The sequence below is a fragment of the Callorhinus ursinus genome, unplaced genomic scaffold (genome assembly GCF_003265705.2).
Source record: "Callorhinus ursinus isolate GAN/ISIS: 27379988/994484 unplaced genomic scaffold, GSC_fseal_2.0 scaffold6, whole genome shotgun sequence".
NCBI lineage: Eukaryota > Metazoa > Chordata > Mammalia > Carnivora > Otariidae > Callorhinus > Callorhinus ursinus.
Window position 1 is genome coordinate 356,057 of NW_027397068.1, and position 25,694 is coordinate 381,750.

Sequence of the window (25,694 nt, forward strand, 5' to 3'; positions counted from 1 at the left end):
TCACTGAAGTTTTGTTTTGGATTTCCCTGATGCCGAGAGATGTTGAGCACTTTTTCATGTGTCTGTTGGCCATTTGGATGTCTTCTTTGGAAAAATGTCTGTTCATGTCTTCTGCCCATTTCTTGATTGGATTATTTGTTGTTTGGGTGTTGAGTTTGACAAGTTCTTTATAGATTTTGGATACTAGCCCTTTATCTGACATGTCATTTGCAAATATCTTCTCCCATTCTGTCGGTTGTCTTTTGGTTTTGTGGACTGTTTCCTTTGCTGTGCAAAAGCTTTTTATCTTGATGAAGTCCCAATAGTTCATTTTTGCCCTTGCTTCCCTTGCCTTTGGCGATGTTTCTAGGAAGAAGTTGCTGCAGCTAAGGTCGAAGAGGTTGCTGCCTGTGTTCTCCTTTAGGATTTTGACAGACTCCTGTCTCACATTGAGGTCTTTCATCCATTTTGAGTCTATTTATGTGTGTGGTGTAAGGAAATGGTCCAGTTTCATTCTTCTGCATGTGGCTGTCCAATTTTCCCAACACCATTTGTTGAAGAGACTGTCTTTTTTCCATTGGACATTCTTTCCTGCTTTCTCGAAGATGAGTTGACCATAGAGTTGAAGGTCCATTCCTGGGCTCTCTATTCTGTTCCATTGATCTATGTGTCTGTTTTTGTGCCAGTACTGTACTGTCTTGATGATGACAGCTTTGTAACAGAGCTTGAGGTCCGGAATTGTGATGCCGCCAGCTTTGCTTTTCTTTTTCAACATTCCTCTGGCTTTTCGGGGTCTTTTCTGGTTCCATACAAATTTTAGGATTATTTCTTCCATTTCTTTGAAAAAAATGGATGGTATTTTGATAGGGATTGCATTAAACGTGTAGATTGCTCTAGGTAGCATAGACATTTTTACAATATTTTTTCTTCCGATCCATGAGCATGGAATGTTTTTCCATTCCTTTGTGTCTTCCTCAATTTCTTTCATGAGTATTCTATAGTTTTCTGAGTACAGATTCTTTGCCTCTTTGGTTAGATTTATTCCTAGGTATCTTACGGTTTTGGGTGCAATTGTAAATGGGATTGACCCCTTAATTTCTCTTTCTTCTGCCTTGTTGGTGGTGTATGGAAATGCAGCTGATTTCTGTGCATTGATTTTATATCCTGCCACTTTAGTGAATTCCTGTATGAGTTCTAGCGGTTTTGGGGTGGAGTCTTTTGGGTTTTCCACATAAAGTATCATATCACCTGCAAAAAATGAGAGTTTTACTTCTTTGCTGATTCGGATGCCTTTTATTTCTTTTTGTTTTCTGATTGCTGAGGCTAAGACTTCTAGTACACTGTTGAATAGCAGTGGTGATAGTGGACATCCCTGCAGTGTTCCTGACCTTGGGGGAAAAGCTCTTCGTTTTTCCCATTGAGTATGATATTTGCTGTGGGTTTTTCATAGATGGTTTTTATGATATTGAGGTATGTACCCTCTATCCCTACTCTGTGAAGAGTTTTAATCAAGAAAAGATGCTGTACTTTGTCAAATGCTTTTTCTGCATCTATTGAGAGGATCATATGGTTCTTGTTCTTTCTTTTATTAATGTATTGTATCACATTGATTGATTTGTGGATGTTGAACCAACCTTGCCGCTCAGGGATGAATCCCACTTGGTCGTGGTGAATAATCCTTTTAATGTACTGTTGCATCCTATTGGCTAGTATTTTGGTGAGAATTTTTGCATCCATGTTCATCAAGGATATTGGTCTGTCATTCTCCTTTTTGATGGGGTCTTTGTCTGGTTTTGGGATCAAGGTAATGGTGGCCTCATAAAACGAGTTTGGAAGTTTTCTTTCCATTTCTATTTTTTGGAACAGTTTCAGAAGAATAGGTATTAATTCTTCTTTAAATGTTTGGTAGAATTCCCTTGGGAAGCCATCTGGCACTGGGATCTTGTTTTTTGGGAGATTTTTGATGACTGCTTCAGTTTCCTTGGTGGTTACGGGTCTGTTCAGGTTTTTTTATTTCCTCCTGGTTCAGTTTTGGTAGTTTATACATCTCTAGGAATGCATCCATTTCTTCCAGACTGTCTAATTTGCTGGCATATAGTTGCTCATAATATGTTCTTATAATTGTTTGTATTTCTTTGAGTTGGTTGTGATCTCTCCTCTTTCATTCATGATTTTATTAATTTGGGTCCTTTCTCTTTTCTTTTTGATAAGTCTGGGCAGGGATTTATCAATCTTATTAATTCTTTCAAGGAACCAGCTCCTAGTTTCGTTGATCTGTTCTACTGTTCTTTTGGTTTTTATTTCATTGATTTCTGCTCTGATCTTTATTATTTCTCTTCTCCCGCTGGGTTTAGGCTTTATTTGCTGTTCTTTCTCCAGCTCCTTTAGGTGTAGGGTTAGGTTGTGTATTTGAGATCTTTCTTGTTTCTTGAGAAAGGCTTGTATTGCTATATACTTTCCTCTTAGGACCGTCTTTGCTGCATCCCAAAGATTTTGAACAATTAAAACCTAATATTAATCATCAGTTCTTCTCTCTTTTCAGCCAACATTAAAATCTTAGACTGTTTTAGCTCCACTTACTACTTTTATGATTTTTTAATGATTTTTACTACTATTTATGAGTACATTGCTGTTTATGATTATTATGCTATTATAAGTATTTTTAGTGTTTTATCTGGTCAATGTTTGTTTGTATTGATCAAAGATTTACTGGTTTTATTTCTCTTCATTTCTTCCTGTGTCTTCAACCTACCAATTATTGTATGGTTTATTCTGGATGAAGAATATTCTTTATTATATTTCTTTAGTGCATGTCTGCTAGATAATATATTTTTCTGGGCTTTGGATAGAAAATGTCTCTATTTCACCAGTATGATATTTTATTTGGGTAATTATTTTCTTTCAGCACTAGGACTATGTCATTCCATTGTCTTCGGCTTCCATTGTTTATATGGAAGTCACCTATAAGTTCCTCCTTATAGTCTGTAATTTTTTTAGTAACTTTTACTATTTTGTCTTTTTCTTTAAGTTTTTGTACTTTTATTATGATATGTGAAGGTATGGATTTCTTGAATCTATAGGTTGATTGAATGTGCAGAATAGCTTGCTAAATCTGTAGGTTAGTGTCTTTTATTAGGTTTGAAATATTCTTAGTCACATCTCTTCAGTCTTGTCCTATTTTCTCTCTCCTCTCTTTCTGGGATGCTAATTAACATGTGTGCTATATATTTTTACCATATACTTCATTTCTTTTATTCCATCATTTTACTTCTCTGTGCCTGTTTTTTTTCTTTTTCTTTCTTTTTTTTTTTTTTTACTTATTTTCTCCTGCCTTTATGTTCTAGTTTTCCAAGTGTCTCACTAATTTTTTTTCACCTGCTTTGACACCCCCTCCCTGAGTCCCTAATTTCTGGTACCATATTTTCCATTTCTATAATTTCTTTTTTTGGTATTTTAAAAGTGCTCGGTTTCCAGTTCTCTGCTTTGATATTCTGTGTTCATCTTTATCTCTTTATGTGGTGATCACCTTTTCTTTGAAGTCAGTATTAGATAATTTCAATTTCTGGGGCCATTTTAACCATTGTTAGTTCTTTTACTAATTTTACTTCATGCAACTTTTTATATTTTTTTCTCTTGTACTTTTTGATTATATACTTTATAGTCTGGAAAAAAATCAGAAACATTTTGAAGGCAAGAATGATATTTTCTTTCTTCAGGGAGGATTTTTTTTTTTTTTTTTGCCTTATTCTAAGACCACTAACAATGTAGCATCATTTTAATCCAATTTCAAGAATTAAATGTTTTAGAAATTTGGATTTGAAGTTTAGCTATCATTTGTGCAAACCCGGTTGTATATTCAGCTCATGCTTATATCTTGGATGCAGTCCTTTGCCATTCTAACTCTAAATAGAAGGTGGGTTGCTAAAAACACCATTCTTCATGTGCCCTGTGCTCCAACTTTTGTAACCTCAATCCATGAAACTATCAAAAGTGCTGCGCAGCCTTTCAGTTGCCTTTTCTAGATCAATAACTTAAAGTGTCAGCCTCATTTATTGGTCTGTTATTTCTTCACAACAGTGTTAGTTCTTTGATAACTTCTGGCAGGTTCCATATATACTCCAGATTTTCTAATTTTCTTTTGCAGGTAGTTTGGTTTGATTTATCTAAGTCTTTTATTATCTGAGGTCAATGTCCTATATATTTAATAATTCTTCCTGACTATCTCTATGTTCAAATTCTCTATTGGAGAAGTTGCATAAAGTTATAGTTAAGATTTTGACCTTTGAATCTTGACTGCCTGGGCTCAAAATCTACCCTGCCTCTTATCAGTTCTTTGAACTTTGGCAAGTAACCTCAACCCTCTGTGCCTAAATTTCTTCATTTGTAAAGAAGACACAAAGCTGTATTTCATTTGTTGAATATCAGTATTTATAAACCATAAAAAACCACTCCTGGTGTGTGTGTGTGTGTGTATGTGTGTGTGTGTATGTGTATATATATATATATATATATATATATGTATATATATATTCATATACTATTGTAAAGTTACTATGTGATCTATTCTGATCTATGCTGAATGCAACATGTTCTTGTGTGTATCTTTCCTTTTTAATATATTTCTCTCCTGGCCAACCTTCTTTCAGTCTTTTATTAGTTTCTTTTCATAAATAGAAATTTTCTTTCATAAATAGAAAAAAAAGATTGATTAAGGTGTTTTTTTTAAATCAACAACAAAATAGCTATCTTTTTCTGACCAGTACTATACCTGTCTAATATATATGTATATATATATTATATGTACATGTATATATATTCTAGTAGTTCCTCCTTTTCATTATACATAAGGCCATATAATGCTAGATATAGATGGGGCATTTTAGTTCACTGGTCTCAAAACACTTCTTAAGCTGTATCAGAATCATGTAAAAGGTTTTGTAAAAATCAGTCTTGAGAGCAGCTCACCCAGGACAGTCAGATATATCAAATCTGGAATAGTTTCCAAAAATTGAACTGTAATAAGTCTTGTCTTCATTCCACTACATCAGTCTCACATCTTACTCACTTGTTATTTATACTTTCTTAAAGTTTAGATACTAGTTATTTTAAAAAGCAAAATGAATACACTTTTTTTTTTCATTTGTAAAGGATACTGTATGGTCATTTTCATGCTATCATAGTTTAGTTTTTTAAACCTCTGTGCTTAAAATACTTCTCACTTCAGAAGTAAAGTGTGGAAACATTTATTCTGTTCGTGGTCTCACATTTAACATTATAGTGCTAAGAAGGTCTTGAGTGAATTATTTACTCTTCTCTATGTTCAAAAATTTAAAAACCCACCAATGAAGAATTTGAGTCATTTTGAATTTTATAGACTGCATTATCACCTAACACATTTCAAAAAGAAAAGCATCAAAAATATATATTTACTTATTTTTTGCCTTAATTTCTCCTTACTTTTTAAAGGTTGACTGTAGTTCTTCAAATCAAGTTTAGGAAGTGATAAAAGGACAGAAATAAACTTATGAATTTGATTCACATTGTTTATCAATCCCATTAAGCCCCAATTAAAGTCTCATAAGGCAATTTGTCAGGAGTATAATGGTTTTCTGCTGACACTAAGAATTTATTTAGTGAGAGGGGAGATAGTCTCCCCTAACTGCCCCAGACAGTACTCGTCCCTTTCAGTATTTTCATTATTTTCCTATCAGGTAGTACTTATCCTTCAGGGCACTCACCAGTATTGTAATTAACTATTTGCATACTTGTGGTTTTCCCTAAAATACATTACACTTGCGGAGAACAGTGATATAGTCATATTGATCACCACTTCTCCCCGGGCTTAGATAAGTGTCAGGAATATAGTATGTTTCAATAAATAGTAATACATTTTATTTTTAAAGCAAGGGTTTGAATGGTTCAATAAATGCACCTGCTCTTCAATATCAGAAAAGATATATTTGGATGAAAAAGAGTTGTTAACTGGAGTGTAGGTAAATGATTACACATTGTGGATGTTTTTATTCCCCTGGAGATATTTCTAAGGCATAAAAGTATTCAAACTTACCTTTAAATTATGAATACTTTTGGGGCACCTGGGTGGCTCAGTTTGTTAAGCGTCTGCCTTCAGCTCAGGTCATGATCCCAGGGTCCTGGGATCGAGCCCTGCGTCAGGCTCCCTGCTCTGCGGGAAGCCTGCTTCTCCCTCTCCCACTCCCCCTGCTTGTGTTCCCTCTCTCGCTGTCTCTCTCTGTTAAATAAATAAATCTTTAAAAAAATTATGAATACTTTTAGCTTTCTGGTTTTTTCTTTTCTTTTTTTTTTTAATTCTCTTAAAACCAGTGTGCTTTTGAGCTCTCTGACCTTGTTGGTGATAATTATAAAGCAGCATTGGAATAAGGACAAGGGTCAAAATGATTTGGCTAAAAAAGCACACCACATCATGCTTTGAGTAAACATATCAATTAAACTCATAGGTACATTAGCAGTTCAGTAACATTTATATGCATTGTACCTAACCCAAACTTGTCCTCTATGCTGATTGCTTTATTTGTGATTTTGGAAATAAAAGATGTGAATTCTGAAGCTTATAATTAGCAATTAAAGTTGAATAATTAAATCTTCTATTATAACAGAATTTTTCTATGGAGAAAGGGTAATGATGTTGTTCAGCATGATTAAAGATTAAACTTTAGCTCAAGACATTTTGTTATTCCATTTAGAGGTTACTGAATATATCATATTTCCTTCGTTTAATTATATTGTCTACAACAAGAAATATTTCAGAGAATATATATATATACATATATATATGCAGAGAATACATCTATACACACACACACACATACACACATCTACACAGAGAAAACACACACAAACATATGAGGAGAGTAGAAATGGACAAGGTAGGCAACAATCCTGAAGAATGGCCTATTCTTACTTCTTGCTGAAACACTGCCTCTCCGTGGCGTAAACAAGACTGATGGTATATATTAGTGCTCCCTTTGTGCCCAGCCTTGTTCTATGTGTTTATATCTGTTAATTCATCCAGTTCTCACAACAATCCTGCGAAGTAAGTGTGATGATTATCCCTGCAGATAAATGAAGTCCTTCATTTTCAACTTCCTAGGATTATTTTCTGACTTCCTTTCCTTCTCTCTTTCTCTCTCCCTCCCTCTCTCTCAGAGAGAGAGATATAATCTAGTGTTACTCTGTTTACCTTGGAAAATTTTACATTTATGTTCGTATATTCTATCAATCATTCTGTCTTATGCTTTTTAACTAACATTTTAAAACTTTTTGTTGAATTTAAACCTATACAACATGCACAAATATTGAGTGTGAAGTTGAATGAATCTTTGCCAAATGAATGGACTATTGGAACCCTCATGCAGCTCTTGGTTTGGAACACTACCAGTGCAGGGAAGGTGCTCTGGAGTCTCAGTCATAACTCCCCCAGATAACCATGATTCTGACTTCTCTCAGCATGTTTCAGATTTGTTATTGTTTTAACTCTAAGTAAGTGGTGTCATAAATTATAAACTCTTATGTCAAGCTTCTCTCAACATTATGCCTGTGAGATTTATCTCTATCGTGTGAAGCAGTATTTCTTTTACTTTCATTGCTCAATAGCATTTTATTTTATGAATGTACTACAATTTATTGATACATTCTACTGCTGGTGATATTTGGGTTATTTCTAGTTTTTCCTCTACTAGTGAATATACAAATTGGTATAACCGCTTTGTTTTATTTTTTCTTTTTCAAATTTTTATTTAAGTTCTTGTTAATTAACATATAGTGTAATATTGGTTTCAGGGGAAGAATTTAGTGATTAATTACTTACATACAACACCGAACACCCAGTGCTCATCACAAGTGCCCTCCTTAATACCCATCACCCATTTAATCCATCCCCCACCTACCTCCCCTCCAGCAACCCTCAGTTTATTCTCTTTGTCTTAGTTAAGAGTCTGTTATGATTTGCTTCCCTCTTTTTTTCCCCTTTCCCCTACGTTTGTCTGTTTTATTTCTTAAATTGTACATATGAGTGAAATCATATGGTATTTGTCTTTCTCTGACTGACTTATTTCTCTTAGCATAATATAGTCTAGCTCCATCTTCATCATGCAAATGACAAGATTTCATTCTTCTTTTTTAAAGATTTATTTATTTATTTGAGTGAGAGAAAGCATGAATGAGGGGAGGGACAGAGAGAGAGGGGGAAAGAGAATCCTCAAAAAGACTCCTCACTGGGTGCAGAGCCTGACATGGGACTCCATCCCAGAACCCTGAGATCATGACCTGAGGTGAAACCAAGAGCTGGCACTTAACTGACTGAACCACCCAGGGGCCCCAAAACTGCATTCTTTTTGATGACTGAGTAATATTCCATTGTCTATTTTATACACACACACACACGCACGCACACACACACACACACACCACATCTTCTTTATTCATTCATCAGCAAATGAACATTTCAGCTCTCTCCATAGTTTGGCTATTGTTGATAGTGCTGTTATAAATATTGTGGTGGATGAATCCCTTTGAATCAGTATTTTTGTATCCTTGGGATAAATACTTAGTGCAACTGCTGGATTATAGGGTCGTTCTATTTTTAACTTTCTGAGGAACCTCCATACTATTTTCCAGAGTGGCTGCACCAGTGTGCGTTTCTACCAACAGTGTAAGAGGGTTCCCCTTTCTCTGCATCCTTGCCAACATCTGTTGTTTCTTGTGTTGTTAATATTAGTTATTCTGACAGGTATCAGGTGATATCTCATTGTGGTTTTGATTTGTATTTCCTTGATGATGAGTAATGTTGAGCATCTTTTCATGTGTCTGTTGGCCATCTGGATGTCTTCTTTGGAAAATGTCTTTGAAAACTATTGAAACTGATGTAATCTAAATCTATTAATCTAATCTACTAAAGTGAAACATATAATACCCATAAGCCAGCATTTCACTTTGAGGTGAATATCCAACAGAAATGCATATATACACGAGTACCAAAAGTATATGCTACAGAATGTTCAATAGAATATTTTTTATAATAGCCAACATTATATTTTCCGGTTCCAGCTGTTGATATATGGATATAGTTCAGACACTTTAACAGCTTTAGATCTTTTCATTATGTGACTGTGAAGACTTTATTTTTATTGTTATAAATAATATTGCAATGATTCATGATACACTTGCACAGAATTTCTCTAAGGTATACATATACCCAGAAGTCAAGTTGCTTGTTGTTAGAACTAACATATTTTAACTGTTAGTGAATATTTACAAATCACTTTGCAAAATAGTTTTCCTAATTTGTTCTCACCAGAAACTGTACAAATACTTCTATTCTACATGCTTAACAAAACTGGAAATTGTCAGGATTATTTTTTTATGAATGTATTTTGTGAATGTATTTTTTTTTAATGAAGTTGACTGAATTTGCTTTGACTTGTGTTTTCTTAAGAATGGAATTGGAGAGCTGTTTATATTTGGGGAAGGAGAATGTGTGATTCCTCTATTAGGAATTACATAGGGGCACCTGGTTGGCTTAGTCAGCCAAGTGTCCAACTCTTGATCTCAGCTCAGGTCTTGCTCTTAGGGTCATAAGCTCAAGCCCTGAGTTGGGTGTGGAGCCTACTTAAAAAAAAAAAAAAAGGAATTACTTAGCATGTATTTCAATTGGGTTGTTGTTTGCTTTTGGATATGAAGAAGTTCTTCATATTTTCTGTTATAAATCCTTGTTTCTTATATGTATTATAAAAATATTTTTAAAGATGATCTCACCTTTATGCTTGGCTTATAGAGTCTTTCATAAGAGAACAATTTTTGTTTTTATGTAGTCATATATTGCAATTATTTTTTATGTTGCAAGATTTGCTTTTATATCATCCCTAAATATCCCTTTCTATCCTAATATCATGGAGAGGTTCCCCTATATTTTTTCTCATAGTTTTAAAATCTTGCTTTCCAAATTTATGTCTTTTATTCAATCTGGGTTCTATTTTTTTTAAAGATATGGTGTAGGAAATCTATTTTTAAAATTATTTAGGGTGCAGGGAGCCTGGGTGGCTCAGTCATTAAGTATCTGTCTTTGGCTCAGGTCATGATCCCAGAGTCCTGGGATCGAGCCCTGCATCGGGTTCCCTGCTCTGCGGGAAGCCTGCTTCTCCCTCTGCCACTCCCCCTGCTTTTGTTCCCTCTCTTGCTGTGTCTCTCTCTGTCAAATAAATAAATAAAATCTTAAAAAAATTATTTAGGGTGCCATTTGTTCCAACATTTAATGAACGGTCCATTTTGTGCCACTTGATTTATACAGTAACCTTGGTCATATGCCAAGATAATACACACACTATATATATTTTTCACTGTTTATCTAGGAAATGGACAACTCATAAGGAGTCTTGCAGTGAAATGAAGCAAAGGTATGGGGTGATAGCTGGATTGAGGTATAAATTCAAGTCATGTGTATTCTAACTCCAAAAAAATCTTGGCTGTTACAATTTCTCCTTAACTACAATGTCAACACACCATCGGCACAACTCAAAGACATGTCCCTATAGTCCAAGACACTGTTCTCTTCTATATGGACCACTAACTACCTCTTGAGTTCAACTCACTGGTCTTCCATTTTGCAATTTTTTTTTTTTTGAGAGAGAGATAGAGAGTGCATATGCAAGGGTGTGGGGAGGGGCAGAGGGAGAAGGGGAGAGAGAATCTTAAGCAGGTTCCACACCCAGTGTGGAGCCCAATGCAGGGCTTGATTTCATGACCCTGAGATTGTAACCTGAGCCAAAATCAGGAGTTGGAGACTTAATTGACTGAGCCACCCAGACGCCCCCCATTTTGCACTTTGATTGTTTTTTCATCCCCACCCTCCATTCCATTGTACTTATTATTTTAATATATTTTATCACATAATAGAAAAATATAATGCCAGATTCAGGTTGGTTGTTTCAGCAGTTCAGTGATGCACCAAGCATCCAGATTCTTTATTGCTGCCCTGAAATCCACTGACTAGTGTCATTTTAAGTCTGGTTTCCATCTTGTGGTGGCAACATGGCTTCCTGTTGTGATTGGGAGGTATGCTCCCACAAGAGAAGGAGCAAATCTATTCTTCACCTCGAAGCCAGAATAATTTGTAACTACTTAAATTAGATGTTTCCAAGCAGAATGATTTCACTCTGAATTTACAGGGGATGTTTGGTAATGTCTGGGAACATTTTTTGCTTGTCATATCTTGAGGAGATGTGACTGGCCTCTGTTGGGTAGAGGCCAGTGTGCTACTACCCTCCTACAATGCAAAGGACTGCCCTCCAAAACAAACAATTATCTGATCTGAAGTGTCAGTAGTGCTGAGGTTGAATAACCCAGATTTAACCAAATCACATCAGTCTCTCTGCAACAAGCTCTGTCATGTTTTCCCATTGTTCATCAAAGTAAATCGATATCCTTACCCTGGACAATAGGAGGCTGCATGATCTGTCTCTGTCGACCTCTCCATCTTTGTCTTGTTTCATTCTCTACTCTGCCCAGCATTCTAGTCACACTGGCTTCTAAAATTTTTGCTCAGAGGCTCCTCTCCTAATGACTCTACCCCGGGCCACTGGTTTTCTGTATTTCAGATCCCTGTTTACTTCCTTCATAGAAAACCACAATTTATGCTTATCTACTTATATATTTGTGACATTTATTTTTTCTCCTCCAGACCACATCTAATTACATTCAGAGATTCCATCATATAATTACTTCCTTTGCAATAGAACATAACTATTTTACTATAACTAAATTACAGCAGGTCCATAACATACAAGCACATATATACATACTTGCACACACTTTATTTACATATGCATATATAGGCAAATAATATAAATATGTAAATAATATCATTTCTGGATATTTAGATCACTAGCAACTTTTATTTTCTTCTTTTTATAGGTATTTTCTAATTTTTCTACAACAGACTTTTGTAATAGAGAAAAATAAATGCTGTAAAAAGACAATAAAAGAAAAAAATTCTCAAAATATGTTGACATAAATTTTTAAAGATTATAGTGCATAATAACTTTTAAGTTCCATAAAGCTTTAAAATGCCCTCAGATATCTTGTTGGAGTTATTCCCATATGACTATCTCGCTTAGTATATCATGGAAACATCTGTGGTTGTTCAGTACTCAATGGGAATAGTCTTTCTTTTGGCAATGAGAGGCCTGCTGTTTTGTTGTCAGTGGGGTTTTCATGAAATTATACACAAGTACTTGTCAGGACACATTTCATAACAATAACATAATTTATTTTTTCAAACCAGAAAGAAGAAAGCATGTTTATTATTTACATAGTTAATTTTATCATTAAAAATGTTTAGCACTTCAATGTAAGTTTAAAACAGATTTTTAAAAAAATTCCATGTTTACTGTTACCAAGTAAATAGTGTTAGCAGGATATATTCATTGGGGGCAATTGTATATGTTCACTGAAGTACTGCTTAATTTTCTCAGAATACAATTCATAAGATGTTGCAAAGGAAATTGTGTGGTATACAGGATTAAGAACTATGAGGGAATAAAAAGGAGAGAAATTCAACTGTTTGGAATAATGAGGGAAATGCCACAGAATTATCCACACTGGATCTGGGTCTCTGAATGAGTCATACAAGGCTAGGGTGAGGGTAACACAAACATTCCGTTGGGGAAGCAGAGGAATAGGAAGGAAACATAGCCTATTTGGAGGCTTGTATTGAATAATTATAATCAAAGCCAATGGTATCTTATGCAAAATCTTGGGTCCCAGTGTGTTTCAGAATTCAGAAGTATTCAGATTTGAAAAACAGAATGTAGAGTTATAAAATACCCTATAATACCCTGTGGGGTCTGGTACAGCACCCTGTCATTAAACTAATTAATTTCTCCAGTAAAATAAACAAAGATTTGTACTAAGTAGAATAAATATAGACTAGATGCAGTCTCACATCCATTCAAGTTGAGCTTTACTGCCAAACGAGTTTGGGTTAGGTCAGGATTTGTTACAAAAGAACTACATCAAAACTTACAATACAAACTTGCAGTTTTGGAATTGCAGATAAGGTGTTGTCCTAAGGTGTTGTCCACCTTAGGTAACATTTATTGATCAATTATTATGTTCAAGGCAAGTGCCTTGGATGTAATAACTCAATTATTTCTACTTATCATTTTCCCTCTTTTTCAAGTGGGGGAATAACAGAACAGCCACATCAATACAGCTAGAAAAGTCACACCGTTAGGAGTCACATGCTAGAGAGTGATGAAGCAAGGGTTTGAATGGAGATAATTTTTGATATATGGCCTATCATAACATACTCCAGCCATTCTCTATAGTTTGTATGCAGGGTGTGAATGAAGGAGAGTTTGGGAGTGAGTCTTAAGAGAGAGGCAGGATGCAGAGAAACTTTAAGGAAGAGGGGACGGATACAGTGGAAATTAAATATCTAGTGGTTATCCCCAAGGAGATGTTTCGAATCTTGTGGATTATCAGTTCTTTTCCAACTATTCTCATCTATTATGTGCAATGAAAATACTTCTTGGAAGATATATTTGCAGAACAAATAAACCAGTAAGCAACATTTGGTTGTTAATTTTTACTATTCTTAACTGAATTTTACTTATGGTTCTTAAGTCTTAATCCTTCTGTGCCTAGAGGGAACAGCTTAAATCACCTTCATGGAACTAAAGCTTCCTGGTGTCCAAGAACAGCTTCTGAAAACCTGAAATGCCCTCAGAAAGTCAGTGTACTTTTGCCAAGAATAGCACCCCTCCTGGGTTATTTTTCTAAACTTGAAAAGACACCTCAGGCAACCAGGAGTGGAGAGGCTGTTTCATATCCCACATTACTTACGAAGAGATGCAAAAATAATCAAAGCTTGCCTCTGGAAAACTATCCACTAGCCTCTTCCATAGTTCAGAGAGATAGGATGGCTGACTCAGGCGCAGTTGTGGTGTATTGGAGAGATGCAGGACCCAGAAAGAAAGGAAGCCTGATTTCTAGCACCAGTGCAGTCCTTACAGTATGAGAAGACTAAGCTAAGTCACTTCTCTGGCTACCATGTCCCGGGCTTTAGAATGAGGAAACTAGATCAGGGGCACCTTTTTGGATATTGCTTTGTAGTTTTTATTATCATCATTTTATCAAAATAGCTTCTAGATTGTAAATATAGAAGATTTTGTAAATTAAGGTGTTGTCGTTGTTAGAGATGTGCCACTATTCATTCATTCACATAAGTATTTGTTGAGGGGCTACTTTCAGGCAACACTAGGTGTTACAAAAGAACATGAGAAAAATGTACAGGGTTTCTTTGCTCATGGAAATCTCAGCCTAGTAGGAGATACAATTAAATAGATCATGACAATGCAGTATAATCTGTGCCTTGATGAATTCTGTGGGAGTGAGGAGGAGGTAACTAACTTTTTTGCAATAAAGTGAAAAATTACTTAAAACCCAATGTGGATTTAGTCACACCGTTGTCTTCCATTTGAAAGCAGCATAGTTCACATTAGTGAAAAGTTAAATCTCTTTAGAATACTATTCTCATCTATCTTGTAACAGAGATTGATTAATAAAGGATAAAGACAAAATAAAACTTTGGGCAGGTCTTCTGTGCTAGTAGACTGACATCTGGAGTGAATAGTCCTTCATCTTAGCAGGCAAGCACGAATGAGCTGGGTAGAGGGAACCAAATGTTCTGCATAATAATATGAAAGGCATTGGAATTTGCAGTAGAAAAACTGTTGCACAACCTAGCAGGAGACGGATGACCATAACTTTTAGAGAAAGATGGTTAAAGTCTCAAAGCCTAATATTTTAAGTATTTTTAAAGCTCCTTTCTTCAAAACTTGTCATGAAACCTGCTATACATACAATTGAACAAATGAGGTCATCTTGGGGAAAATCAAAAGAAAGGAGCAGGCATAGCACTTTGGGGTAGGCGTGGAAGAGAAGTTGATAAACAGCGGGAGGAACTGAAAAGTGAACAAAATCAAGGTTTCAGCGAAGGTGGCAATTCATAGCTAGAAAGGTTAAGGTTAGTTTAAGTGCCTCTTTGACACAGAAATCTTACTGTCAATTGTAGGTCAGATACAAGACCCCCAAGGGAGCCTGAATTCTGCCCAATGTCCGTCTTGCTCTTCCCTGTCTCAAAGTAATTCACAGAGTACAGGAAGATGACTGCTTACGTAAAAAAAAAAATGATAACTTGTAGGATAAACTACATTTCTTTCTATAAAGTTCTAAGTATCAGATACCAAAAAAATTTATCTAAGATTTCTATAAAGAACTTGATCTGAGAAGTGAGACTAATGAGTAGACAATCTCTAAGACCCCTCAAGAATATTTCTCTCCTCCTTGACCATGATTAAAATGAGAAGCAACCAGACTGGGCTTGGAGGGAGAAATATGGCACATAGTATCTCCATATACCATAACTGACTTAATATTCCTCATATGTTGCTTTGTATTAAATTTCTTTTCTTTTAATCTGTATCATATCTTTTTTCCTACTGAAGCAAGAGATTATATATTAGGTCATTTGTTGAAATAGCCTGTCACACACTGAACATAGATGGCTTAGGTATTGGGGTCATCTTACGCTGAGGTCCTAGGTAGAAGGTAAGGTCCCTAAACTTCCCTCTTCATCATGTTTCCCTACTGGCATATATGGTCTAGGAGGGCAGGAAACAGGTCTATACTGCATCACAGCTACAATACCCTCAATTCTCAGTGGAGTGTCTGTCACATCATAAACACTTGTTTAATATCTGTATAATTTAAGGTAAGCATTCATGTAAGAATGGTTATGAACTCTCACACATGTAATTGTAGTTATGGATTCACTCTGAGGATAGGTTTTCTCATGAGATTATTTTTCTCCCGTAACGATGAAGTTGCCCTGATATAGTCAAGATACAGTCTTCATTACAGACTTCCTAATAGATTGAGAAAGAGTGAGTTTGGGGTGCTCGAGACCCCGGAGATCAGAAACCTGAACAAAGCTCACTAGCCTTGCTGGGACAGAAAACAAGTGAACTTAGCAGCCATATGATGAAGCATTTTGAACTGTAGCTCAAGGTGAGTGTCAAATAATAAAATGCAGCGAGTCCAGCTTGCAGAATGACAGTTCTTATCAATTTCTTTGATACTCATTCTCCTGTTTCATGCTCCAAATTTAAGTTGCAAGAGAGAGTACACATTAAGACCGAAACCGTCAGTGCCTTCATTCCTAGTGGTGGAGAGAACTTTTACTAATTATTGTGTACACTAAGATTAAGGGTGTTAACAGTGAGGGGCTGCTCTTACTAGTTTTATCTTAAATGACTTAAGAAGCATACTGATGAATTTTATTTCGGTTTTTGAAAATGTTTTTCCCCAAGATCTGAATGTGCATTTACATAATTTGCAAACATAAATTATTACATGGTGGCTGATTTGTGAAAGTCCTGCTACAAACACATCAACATATTGCTGTTTGTCCTTCCGTTGAAGAAAGTATCTATGCGAGTCTTTTTGCCTTTTCTTTCCCCTGTAGAATGGGATTATAAAGCACCATGGCATCAAATAAGGCCATAATGGAAAGGCATTTTGACATTTTTAAATGTGTTTTGACAGATCGGATAGTGCTTTTGAAGTGAACTTGAGAAACATGATTTTTTTATGGGTAACTGCATGCAGCATGGTCTGACTACTGAAGATAAACATATTTGTAGGAAAATATTGAGGCAGATAGAAGAATCGCAAAAAATAAAGTGTGAAGATATTTATAATCAGATCAAAACACTAGGTTGCTCTCATGTCACTCTGGCAGGGTACACACATGATAAAAATATATGGGAAATGAAGAATTGCCCGAATAATCCTGTAAGTAATTGAATATGACCCTCAAATTATTATCAGCTATATTACACAGCCACCATTGATCAAGTGGACAAAATGTTGCCAAATAACTCACCTGCTTGGATAGTATTTCATATGTGGAGATATAAGATGTGTACACGTAAAACGAAGTAAACAAATAAATGTTGATAAAAACTTCAAAATTAAAATTGATGCGAATAGGCCACCTGATGTTTCTAAAGGCAACTGAAGAGTTGTCCCCTTATTTCTCTGACTCTCATTCTCCTGCACCCGCTGATATGTCTTGGAAGGCGGTGGCTCAGAGGATGATGCACAAACTCTCTTTTTCAATGACTCTGTCTTTTCTGTTTCCAGACTTAGCCCCCACGTAATCCATCTTCCTCAGTAGATTCCCGACTATTTTCTATTATCAGTCAAGACTTGTTTTTCCCAGTACGTAGTGAGAACAGAGAAGTGTGTCTGAGATCGCGGTCTAACAGAACTATCTGAGACTTCAGGGAAAATAGCTGTTTTTGAAAATACCAAATAGGAAAGGAAACAAAGAAAAATGCCATCTTCTATTTTTTAACTCTCACAATCTATCTGCAGTTTTTAAAATGATGTTTTCCCAATCAGACAGGTTCTCTTTGAGAGCAAAAATATTGGTTCATTCAATTTTACATTCTTTTTTTAAAATAAAGATTTATTTATTGGAGAGAGAGAGAGAGCACGAGAGTGCCAGCGAGGCAGGAGAGGGAGAGAGAGAATCTTAGCAGACTCCGTGCCAAACACGGAGCCCCATGTGATGCTCGATCTCATGACCCCGAGATCATGACCTGAGCCAAAAGCAAGAGCCAGGCGCTTAACTGACTGTGCCACCCTGGCAGTCCTCAATTTTACATTCTCATTGTCTGTCCAAGGGTGTGCCACAGAGTAGGAGCTCTATAAATGTTAAATGAATGGATTGGTGCCCGGATGGATGGATGGAAGATCGGATGGTTAGGTGGTTGGGAGAATGAATAGATGAATGGATGGGTAGATTGATGTATGGAAAAGTGTCTTCAGAGGTATTAAATGAACCTGCGTTTCCACAAAGCAATGTGAAGCTGATACAGATATTTTCTTTAGCCTCATCCTCAACTAAACAATTATCTCTTTTTCCTTTTCTTGTCATGATATTAACAGACACAACCTACCAAAACTACAGTAAAAAAATGTGTAGTCCCTCTTTCAGTTATCCATTTCTACATAATAAACCACCTCAAAATTTAGTGGCTTACAAGAACAATGTATTATTCTTTCTTCCAGATCTTTGACTTGGCTAGGCTCAACTGGGCAGTTCTCATTTGGGATCTCTCCTGAGATTGCAGTCAGACATGGTGGTTGGGGTCTGAGTCCTCTGAGGGCTTGGCTTAATCAGAATATCCAGGATAGCTTACTCATATGAGGTTTTTGGTGGAATAGAGGTGTCTTTGACAGGCAGATCCAGTGATGTGTTAGGGAATAACAGAATCCAGGTTGGGATGGGCTAGTGAGATTAGGGAAGGGAGGAAGTGAAGACCCATCTGTAAACATCCTTTCGGTCATTGCTATCTTCTTTTTTCTACCTAAGATTCTATGTGTTAACACAAACATACAGAAATATGCCATCCAATTTCTCTTATTTTACACCAAAGACACCCAAATCTTGATTATTTTATACTTAGCAATATATCTTGGAACTTTTCCATATCAGTTTATATAGAGTTCCTGCTCTTTACATAGCAACACAGCGCAGCATTCCATTGTATAATTGTCCCATACTTTATTTAACTATTTGAGTTATGCTGTACCTTCTTCTTATACATGATGCTGTGATTATATATAATTTGAATTACTATGTTAAAAGGCATTGTTCTCCTTAAGATTTGTTCTAATTTGCATTTCTAACAGCAATGTAGAAGGGGGCTGTTTCCTCAGAAATCAGTCACTTGTGTTATCAAACTTTGACCTTTTTTCTAACCTGATAAAATAAAAATGACATTCCAATACATTTAAAAAATATATATGTCATATGTTTATGTAATTAAGTGAAATTTATATCACGTAAAATGAAACATTTTGAAGTGCACAATCAGTGAAATTTAGTATATTGGTAAACTGCCACCTCTATCAAGTTACAAACATTTTTATCACCCCAAAAGAAAACCCTGTCCCCATTAAGCAGTCACTCGTCATTCTCCCCTTCCCCCCAGGCCATAGCAACCACCAATCTGCTTTCTGTCTCAATGGATTTACCTATTCTGGGTATTTCCTATGCATGGAACCATATAAATCCTTTTGTGCCTGGCTTCTTACACTTAGTAAAATGTTTTTTAGGTTCATGCAATTGTAGCATGCATTAGTACTTTATTCCTTTCTGTGGCTGATTAATATTCTATTTTTTGTACATACCACAATTTATTTATCTATTGGTCCCTAATGGAAAATTGGATTTTTTTTAAACCTTTGGCTATTGCGAATAGTGCTGCTATGAACATTTGTGTACAAGAATTTGTTTGAATATCTGTTTTCAGTTGGGGGGGGTAGATACATAAGAGTGGAGATTCTGGGTCATATATTAATTCAGTGTTTAATTTTTTTGAGGAAATGCCAAACTATTGTCTACAATAAATGGTTCTACCATTTTATATTTTCACCAGCAATTTATCAGGGTACCAATTTCTTTACATCCTTGGCAACATTTGTTATTTTCCTTTTGTTTTTTTCATTATAACCATCCTAGTATGTGTGATATGGTGTCTCACTGTGGATTCTTGATCTGCTTATGGTGACACAATCGTGTTCATGCTATGACAATTTATCAAGCTGCCAATTAAGATGTGTGTATTTCTGCATGCATTTATTTCAATAAAATATTTACATAATTTTAATGTAAATATTTGTTGAAGAATAAATGGGTATATGTTATTGGAAGTATTTATTAAATTAGTTTCCTTAACAAATTGAATTTTTAATATCTATTCATCCAAGCCAGCCAGCTAGGATGGCTGTAGAAATTATTCCTTCTTCCCATAGGAGGAATACTTGGCATTTCCCTTTTTATTTCTATTTTATTTTTATACTTGGAATTGTATGCCCAGTGATACCTTGAACTCTTCACTTTTCCATTCACTACCATTCTCATGTGCTTCCATCCCAAACATACTGTGCAAATCTATTCTATTATCTACCCCACCTTAGAGAGTTCATCCTACTTTCAATTCAAATTCAATTCAGAATTCTAAAATGTAAAAATCTAAGGGCTTTTGAAAAAATTACCATGGGTCTCTCAAGCTCAAGAACTTCAGTCCCTAGCTTGAAATGTTTTAAGATGTGATTTTAAACACAAATGCTCTTAATTTATGTGGTCACAAAACACAAATGAGACTGTAACTCAAATGCAGAATGGAAATTACTTGGCCATCCAAAACAAGGTTAAAATATGCTTATCATACAGTCACAAAAATTACTAGGATACGGTTATTCAGACTTTTCTCTTTCCTACCTCTTTATGGCTCACCAAACCAGCATTTTCCCTTTTCCTCTTTTTTTTTGTTCTTGTTGTACAAATACTAAAGCTTACTTAATTGTATTAAAATAATCTTTTGTAAGATTGGGGATGTGGGCAAGAGATACTAAAAGCAGGGGAGCTATTCATTTATCTGAGAGAAAAATAAATGATGGAAAAGAAGAGGGAGAAGGGAGAGGGGAAGAAAGGAAAGAACCATTATATGGGTAAGGGCTCAAGTGAGTGTGAAGGGAGAAATAAGCTGAAGGGCGTAAGCAGTACTGAAAGCTAAAGCCATGGGAGAGAGCATTTCCATGGAACATTATTTTGGGTTATAAGTCAGATTGATTTCGATGTCCTTTAGACATGCCAACAGAAAATGAAATATATTTTGGATTCTTTTGGTTGTTGTCTGTGTTATGGTAAATGTAATATCTAGTGGCAAGTAGATTATGAAATGCTCTGGCTTATTTTCAAGTTGTGTTTATTTTTCTTTTTTTAGGTTATTATTGAAACATAAATTCGGTATTAAAAAAAACCTGGCATATAGCCTGAAAATATGTTTGCTAACCCCAATTTGAGAAGTACAAGGACTTTCACAATGTTAGGAGCCAAGACACAAAGCTCAATTAGGCCTTCTTTGTGGAACATAAAAATTATTGAAGATAAAAAATCATAGTTTTCCCACAAAATTGTCAACATAATTTTTTTCTACTATATAACAATCTCCTATGTCTCTATAAGCTTTACATGATAAATATAGACATGAGAAATAGAAATAGAAATAGAAAAGATAAAGAAGGGGCCTTCTGTAACGAAACAGGGCTCTCAGGGACATGATGGCTCTGGACTCAAAATCTATGTAGAAGTATGGTTGTAAGGGAAGATCTTCAGAAATAATGTCAGTTTATAATTTCTCTTTTTACTCATAATACTATATATTTTTCTTTATTGTGTTTTATTTCCTATTATTATAAATATAAAAAAACTATATATATATAAAAATATAAAAAGACAGTTTAAAAATCACAAATGGTTTCTCTTTATATTTTTGTCTTTTTTCCTATAGTCTCCTCAATTTTGTCTGTTTTTTTCTTTTATTTGTGTGTATGTGTGTATTTCAGTTAAAATAAACAAAAAACAAACATGCAAAGAAACAAAATGAATAAAATATGAAAATTCCCTCCCCTAAATTGGCAGGCATCTATCTCCCAATATGAAATTATTTCTCAGTAACTTCCTTGCTCTTGAAATTCAGTTATAGAAATATTCATTTATGTTTTTTCTAATGAGGAAAAAGAATAAAGATAGTGCTAGCCAATTAAAGTGTATGTTGAATCCAACTGATCTCAAATAACCACTTGTGAATGCTCTGTTTTTTCCTTTCTCACCCAACCCTTATAAAAGAAATGTTATTTTAAATTATTTTTTGTTTGTGTGTTTGTTGCCAAAACTTCTGGACATATGACTAGTTTTAATCCATCAAACATGTAATGTCCAGTAGCAAACCATATTATTCATAGGATTTAATCAAATATCCTTACAAGCTCAAGAGTTCTAGGTACCCAGCATCAAGAGGCAAGCCCCTTTCCTCTTGTCATCAGAGTTCACATCTGTTATCACCCAGATGCAACAAGTCCATAGAGCTACACAATGTTAACTCTGAGAGCGCTCAGGAAGTCATCTCCTTCATTCACTGTCTTCATTCACTCTTTTCAGCATACATTTATTGAACACTCTGTGTTCCACTTGGCAATGAAAAGGATACATGGAATTTTAATTCATTGACTCTACCCTCTGATGAGAAGTTTGTGGGGTTCCTGGGTGGCTCAGTTCATTAAGTGTCTGCCTTTGGCTCAGGTCATGATCCCAGGGTTCTGAGATGGAGCCCTCCACATAGGGTTCCCTGCTCAGCGGGGAGCCTGCTTCTACCTCTCCTGCTCCCCCGGCTTGTGCTCTCTCTCTCTCTCTCTATCTCTGTGTCAAATAAATAAAATCTTTAAAAAATAAGGAGAAATTTGTGAACATACAAAGTTTAACAGTAACATGAAAGTTAAATAACAAAAATTAGATTATTATATGATAATTTTTTAAAGATTTTATTTATGAGAGAGAGCGCATGAGTCGGGGGGGTGGGGAAGGGGCAGAGGGAGAAGCAGACTCCTCGCTGAGCAAAGAGCCCGACTCAGGACTTGATCCCAGGACCCTGGGATCACGACCAGAGCCAGAGGGAAACGCTTAACTGACTAAGCCACCCAGGTGCCCTATATGATAATTGTTTTTTTTGCAACTAACAATAAATGGGTCTGGCATAGTCTAAGAGAATTGTAAAGAAGAATGGTCAAAGAAGCTAAGTTGAAGGTAGGACTTGAATTGGAAACTTGTAAGAGGTAAAAGAAATCAATCTAGAGAAGAGAAAAGGAAATGTTTCAAGAGAGGGGTCAGAGCAAAAGTGCCACAGTAGGAAAAACAGACTGGCCAGCGGTGTAATTGCCTAACTGCACTAATTCCTGAGGGTGGGTGGGGGGTACCCCCAGGGAGCAGCATTAGAGCCTGCAGAAAGGCAATGCAAGGGCTTCACCACAGGGGTTTTGATTGACAGAGTGATTCAAGAACCTGACTTTAAAACAGTCTACATATTTTTCCATTCCTTAATTAACTGAACTAACAAAGAGGAACAATTCTAGATTATTTAAAATAATGAAATATTTAAATCCCTTTGGAAGTGCTTTTGTATGGAAATTCAAATAAAATTATGTTTGCTGTGACACTACACAGTGCAGATTATAGAAGAACTGTGGAGCTTTCTCTTGGTTCATGTTCATCCAAAATATGCACAATACTTACTGGAGAGGTGTGTTGCAAAACCCTAATAGAGTTGGTCTTTTCCTTAAAATTTCTGGGGTAAATGAATTAGACATATTCTAAGATGACTATGTATAAAAAATTAGGCACAAACATTATTCTTTCAATTGCACTGGATAAAAATAAATTGGGCAATCAGTTAAAAAATTCTCTTTTTTTTAAAATAAAAATTCACCCTGCAATTTTGGCAGAAAAATTTGTACCTAAATTCACTGGAGTATGAGTTAGCATTATTGACTTAGGATAATTTTGTGGCATGTCGTTATTTGTTTTATAAGTGAGTTCTCTTGACACTTTTCTGCCTACAATTGCAACTTTAGAATGAACTAAGAATACCTATAGCAGAATGCTAATAATCACTTCAGAGTCACATAATTATTGGTATCAGCCCACAGAAAGTACAATAGCCTTGGGCCAAATCTAACTCTAAATTTTTAAATGAATAAAGACTAAATTAAATATATTTCCTTGATGAAACTATTGGATCATTAACTGAATACTAACAGCAGCCTAATCTTCAAGGTATTTTTAAGTTGCCATCCATTCAATGACATTTGGATTTTATCTTATACAAGTTTTTTCCTGCAAAATTAATATAGTTCAGATAATTAAGATATAAACCTCAAATACATTTCATATCTTGTTTTTTTTTCCAAATGCATAAGGGTTAATTGTGTGCTATAGTGATAGCGATGTTTCCCTTTTTAAAATATAACCAGAATAAGATATTAAAATAGACTCAGTGAAATTTATCACCATCAAAACACATTGAGAATCTATTTTCATAACATGCATTATTAGTTGCTGCGCACAGCAAGTTAGACAGACATAATCTGCCTCTTGGGAATTCAAAATCCAAGGAGGACATTGCTGACACAGATGCTGCTGGGGCAATTCAGGTAAGGAGATCAGCATTAAACAAATAGATAAGTTGAAGAGGTGAGGTTAGAAAATATTTGGGGGCGCCTGAGTGGCTCAGCTGTTAAGTGTCTGCCTTCGGCTCAGGTCATGGTCCCAGGGTCCTGGGATCGAGCCCTGCATCGGGCTCCCTACTCGGCGGGAAACCTGCTTCTCCCTCTCCCGCTCCCCCTGCTTGTGTTCCCTCTCTCACTGTGTCTCTCTCTGTCAAATAAATAAATAAAATCTTAAAAAAAAGAAAATAATTGCTAATAACAAATAACTTTTGGTAAACAATAATTTGTATTCTGACACTTCCAATAGTCTTGTCTTTCAAATAACTCATCAGACTCTGGAGACCTGTGCCTCAGGTTCATACACTAGGCACCAGGGCATAATAGAGACTGATAAAGTTGAATTCTTGCCTAGATGGACCACAGAAAAAGAAACATGGGCAGAGAGGTTGGGAATTCCAAGGAAGAAAAGAAATTAGCTTGATGTCTTCGTGATTTAAAATTGAATTAGGAATGTAAATTTGCTGCTCAAATCCAAATAGGAGGGAAATTTAAATTCAATATTGATTCTTTCTTGGTTCACTACTGAATGTCATATGTTTGAAATAACCCACTGAAATAAAAATAAAATAAAAACAAAACCCTCCATAATTGATGGTAAAAAGTGATGAATTACTCCAACAACCTGATCAACAACTCTTAGCCTCTGTGCCTAAGATCAGGAAAACTTCTGGACTAAAAGAAGATCTATTATATTTTCTTTGTTCTCTGTGGAAAAAAGTCCCTAGAATAAAACAGCAGAAACAAATATTTATTTATATATTTTGCATTTTTTATTGCACTATGTATATTTCCAAAACAATATAATCCCACATGTTGGAATAGAACACTTGTTCTTACAAAGCTAAACAAATACATAAATGGACGAGAGCACTTTGGCATGTGTGCTATGGTTAAGGTGACTGAATTGTGATGATCATAGGGAGCTATTGAATCTGCTCTACTGTGCTCTACTTTTTTCATGAAATCCAAATTTGATTCTAGAGGAAAGAAGATGAAGCTAGGTTGGAATTGCTGCTGAAATGTCAGAGCTGATATTTATTTATTCAGGTTTGAAAAAAAGCAAAAGTCTTTATATGACTTTTTTTCTTCAGATCAACAAAAAAATTCTCGTTAAAATGTAAAAAGGGTCAGACTTTTAAATTTACTCACTCTCCTTGTTAAATAAAATTATTTAGGGAATGTAAAATTGAAATAGCATATTTTAATACATTAAAGTATTTAGCAAAAAGCTCATAACTTCAAAAAACAAAATCAGGTGAATACTCATTTGCATTTATATATAAACTAAGACGCTATGGATTCCTGGATTAGTCATAGACAAAAAATATGAAAAAAACCACACAAAAGTAGGCAGAAAAGTAATCAAGCTCATGAGATATATATTCTAAAATTATTACAGAGAAAGTTAATTTTGGAAAGAAAAAAACATTTTAGTCAACAAAAAATGACAAAAGGAAAATTCTCCCTCTCCTTCTTTCTTT